General features: G+C 35.8%; 1 pseudogene across 1 annotated transcript in view; it reads left to right on the top strand.

Moving 5' to 3' along the window:
• The window catches only part of LOC103581157, a 7,044-nt pseudogene extending 2,748 nt beyond the window's left edge, over positions 1–4,296 (top strand). The window contains exons 3-4 of the transcript XR_549633.1: positions 1,499–1,723; positions 3,788–4,296. The product of XR_549633.1 is annotated as a protein kinase C-binding protein NELL1-like (transcript). The remainder of the gene's footprint in view (positions 1–1,498; positions 1,724–3,787) is intronic.
• The last annotated feature ends 281 nt before the right edge of the window (positions 4,297–4,577 follow it).

The raw sequence follows: 4,577 nt of genomic DNA, 5'->3' as shown, positions 1-4,577 counted from the left end.
ATGTTTCAGATGCTAAATGTTCATATAGAAGAATGAAGGATGTTTTAGATATTCACATAGGAATACTAATAATATAATCAATATGAGAAAGTCTGTAGAAAAGGCTTAATTTCTGGATCTGGTTCTTTCTGTTTCAAATTATACAACAAACAAAATTTTCTAAGGATGGGAAGACTTCTAGGATACATTGTTATAGTGAATGTGATGTTTCATCTGTAAGGAGGTGATAACTTTGGAATATTTTACCTGAGTCAATTTGCAATGGAAACTACTAGATGGGTCTCCATAGTGTAATACTTGCTGAAATGAATGATGCAGTCTGTGGGTACTATATGAAAACAAACATCCAGAGAAATTGTGCTGTAAATTTCCATCAGATTTTCTAAAATCTCCAGGAGAATGTGTAGATAATCTTAACAAAATACATCCTTCTTAACCACTCCCAATACTAAGAAGTATAACTCAGATAAATTCAAATTATAGATTTTTTTTCAGACTCCATCTGAAGATGAACAAATTTAACCCAACAGTTTCCATATCAGTCTGCGAAAAGGCAATCATGAGGAAGTCAGAGAAATTGGTTTTAATTTTATATATGAAATTTTTATAGATAGAATTTCAAAAGGATATCCTCTTCCATCCCTAGCCCCTAAGGTAAAACTGAAGCTGTTGAACACATAACTTAATAATTATTTGAGAATAAGGTGGGTCATATTTAATAAATATTCATCAATAGTTTACATGTGCCGGACTCTGCATGATAAAATGCACAAAGCCCGTAGTTTTGTGGAGCTGACTGAACACCTGAACCAGAGTTACCACACAGTATGAGTATCATGGTAGCAGAAGAGGCTGCACAGGGAAACAGTTCTACCATGGGCAGCTCAGTGGAGCTAGAATTGCCAGATGCTGAGATGCATAGCAGCTCAATTTGAACTATAACATAGAAAGTTCACTAATCACATGTCACATTCAAAACCATTCTGGAATTTTTCTCCTGATATTGCCCAATCTCAACTTTAAATTTGATGGAAATATTATAGTGCTTCTGGTTCCCCTTTTGACCTTAAATGAATTCTTCTTTATATACCAGCCAGTACCTTCTCATTTATTTATTCATTTTATTAGCTTTTATTGAACCAAACTGTGCTATGCATCAGGAAGAGAAATAATAATAACAATAATTCCACAGCATTAAAGTCAAAACTTAATGTGGAATTGTACTGATAATTATGATACAGTTAAGTATCAAGATAAAAATAATTATAGGCTGTGCTTGGCAAGCAAAGAAGCTGACCTAACCCTTTTTGTGGACTACAGTATAGGTGGTCAGCAATAGCATCTTGAAGGATGTCATTGTACCCGTAATTGTGCTAAGAATATTCAGTGAGGAGGAGGATGAGGGTTTCTTTCTGTGCTCTCTTTTCTCCTCTGGGACCTTAGGAATAAAATCGTGCATAGCAACAATGATGAGGCATTTTTGGCTTTCTCTTCACAGGAAGGAGAGGTAGATTGCTGGCCACTAACTTGCCCCAATTTGAGCTGTGAGTACACAGCCATCTCAGAAGGTGAATGTTGTCCACACTGTGTCAGTGACCCCTGCCTGGCTGATAACATCGCCTATGACATCAGAAAAACTTGCCTGGACAGCTATGGCATTTCGAGGCTTAGTGGTTCAGTATGGACAATGGCTGGAGCTCCCTGCACAACCTGTAAATGCAAGGTAAATGGATGTTCTAAAAATTTTCAGACCTTGAACAATTGCCAGACAGCACTTGCAGGAGGTCCACTCTGGATGTTTCTGAATGCATGGGTTCCATGGGGCATTGTGGAAACACAAGCAGGCATTTACTTCTCACAGGAGGTTAATATGTCTGAATGGATCATAGCTACACCTTGCATAAAGGCGAATTCCAACTAAACATGGAATAAAATAATTTCTTGCCTTTAAACTAAATTCTAACAATTGACTGTAGGCCCAATTATAATTGATTTTGACCTGCATATTAAAGGAAGGAAGGAAAGAAGGAAGGAATTTACTTCTTTGTAAGTTCTTTTATGAAACTGTAAATGTTAGAAAAAAAAAGTGCTCTGTGAAGTTGCTTGCTTTAATTATCAGAGTGCTTAATGTGGGGACCTACAGGTCTTGCTACAGCAGTTGATTAGCTATGATTATTTCCCTGTCTTTCTGGAGAAGTTCCCATGAGATATCTTCATATGTCTTTAAGATTAAAACATGACCCCCTCCCTCTCTTCAAAGTTCATGAAGAGCTGTGACTATAGCCGATTTGGAGCAATGGTTAGTCAGTGTCGAATTCTTTGCCAAGACATCTGTTTAAAATTCCCATGATTAATCATTAAAAATACTAGTCTACTATCTCCCTTCAAACCCTGGCTCAGCTTCAGGCATCAGTGGAAGGTTTCCAACTTGCCTCTTTATGTTGAAATAAGTGTGGATTTTTTCTCTTTCTTAAAAAGTACCATCTTAAGATGCAACCCCAATAGAAAAAGGAAAATATCAGACTTCATAGAGCAAAAGAACCATGGTCCCATTTGTACCTTCAGCCCAGAAAACTAAATTTAGAACAGGAGATGTAGAGACCTGTGTCATTTAATATTATGTCTTTGATGTCAGCTTTGAGATCCATTAAGGGGACTTATAAAGGTATATTTACATTAATACATAAACTTGATTTTTAATAAATTTCTAAGAATTTATATATCTGAATATGCACTCTTCTCTTAATAGTTACCATGAAAGACTTTATATTCATCCCTAATATGCAAATCTTTCTGGAACCCANTCCCTCTCTTCAAAGTTCATGAAGAGCTGTGACTATAGCCGATTTGGAGCAATGGTTAGTCAGTGTCGAATTCTTTGCCAAGACAACTGTTTAAAATTCCCATGATTAAACATTAAAAATACTAGTCTACTATCTCCCTTCAAACCCTGGCTCAGCTTCAGGCATCAGTGGAAGGTTTCCAACTTGCCTCTTTATGTTGAAATAAGTGTGGATTTTTTCTCTTTCTTAAAAAGTACCATCTTAAGATGCAACCCCAATAGAAAAAGGAAAATATCAGACTTCATAGAGCAAAAGAACCATGGTCCCATTTGTACCTTCAGCCCAGAAAACTAAATTTAGAACAGGAGATGTAGAGACCTGTGTCATTTAATATTATGTCTTTGATGTCAGCTTTGAGATCCATTAAGGGGACTTATAAAGGTATATTTACATTAATACATAAACTTGATTTTTAATAAATTTCTAAGAATTTATATATCTGAATATGCACTCTTCTCTTAATAGTTACCATGAAAGACTTTATATTCATCCCTAATATGCAAATCTTTCTGGAACCCATCTTGGCTTTGCCTTCAGATTCTTGTGGTACTTTTGATTAGCTTTTAAGTGGCAAATTGCCATTTTAATCCCTTTCAGGGATTTATATTTGGAAAGAATCTCAACTGGAATATGTCCAGCAAGTAAGTTGTATAAAAACAAGAAAATACCACAGAGGTGTCCCAGAAATGGATTGAGTGAAGGTGGGATGTGAAATTGCATGGCTAGACAGCCCCAGCAAGAGGGACCCTGGAGGTTCCATTAATCCTTCCTTCCCTTCCACTCCTTCTCTAGTTTTTCTTCTGTCAGGTTTTCTAGTCATCGTTATAGCATTTTTAGAGTTTTTCTCAAAGGCAGAAGGTCATTTTGAATATAAAAATTGCAGACTGCTAATTAATTTATATTCTATGTCTCCATTAGCTAACACTTGTGTCTTTAATATACAGAATGGGAAAGTCTGCTGTTCTGTGGATTTGGAGTGTCTTCAAAATAACTGAAGTATTTAAAATTGACTCATCACAGGAGAAAAATGGACAAAATGACCATCCGACATGATGAAGAATAGAATTTGGTGTGGTTGTTTTGTTTGTTTTTTTGTTTGTTTGTTTTTTACCACAGACAATTACCAAAGTCTCCATCTGAAAAGGGTGTTTGTGGGTTGCCTTTGGACCTACCACTTTGCTCCTTCTTGCTAACCTCGTCTAGGTGACCTACAGTGCAGTGCATTTAAGTCTATGGCTGTTAAAAAAAAAAAAAAAGTTTCCCGTGTCGTAAATCACATGTTTCCCTTATGAGATCATTGGCAAACACATTTAAATGATCTTATGGTAAATGTTGATGTATTTTTTTATTTATTTTGTGTACCAACATAAGAGACTTGTCTCCTTTTATTTATTTTTTCTTGATTTTTGGATCAAATTCTAAAAATAAAGTTGCCTGTTGTGATTTTGTCCCATCCACTGCATACTTAGTACTGAAATCCCTGTAAAATGTTTTGGTGAAAATATGTATGTAGAGTCCAGTTGCATCATACTTGTATTTCAAACTGTCGAACACACTTGGATGTCTACTCATTCACCTTAAACAGGCTGAAGGCAATTACTATATGTTAAAGAGGGGAAGGACCACAAACATAATTCAGCAATTCTTTTTAAAAAGACCCTCTCTTCCCTATCACAAAAAAACAAATGAACAAACTATTAACTCACAATTTAGAAGCAGCAATGCTTTAAAGCC

The sequence above is a fragment of the Galeopterus variegatus genome, unplaced genomic scaffold (genome assembly GCF_000696425.1).
Source record: "Galeopterus variegatus unplaced genomic scaffold, G_variegatus-3.0.2 Scaffold12462, whole genome shotgun sequence".
Classification (NCBI taxonomy): domain Eukaryota; kingdom Metazoa; phylum Chordata; class Mammalia; order Dermoptera; family Cynocephalidae; genus Galeopterus; species Galeopterus variegatus.
This window is presented reverse-complemented; position numbering and strand designations above follow the sequence as displayed.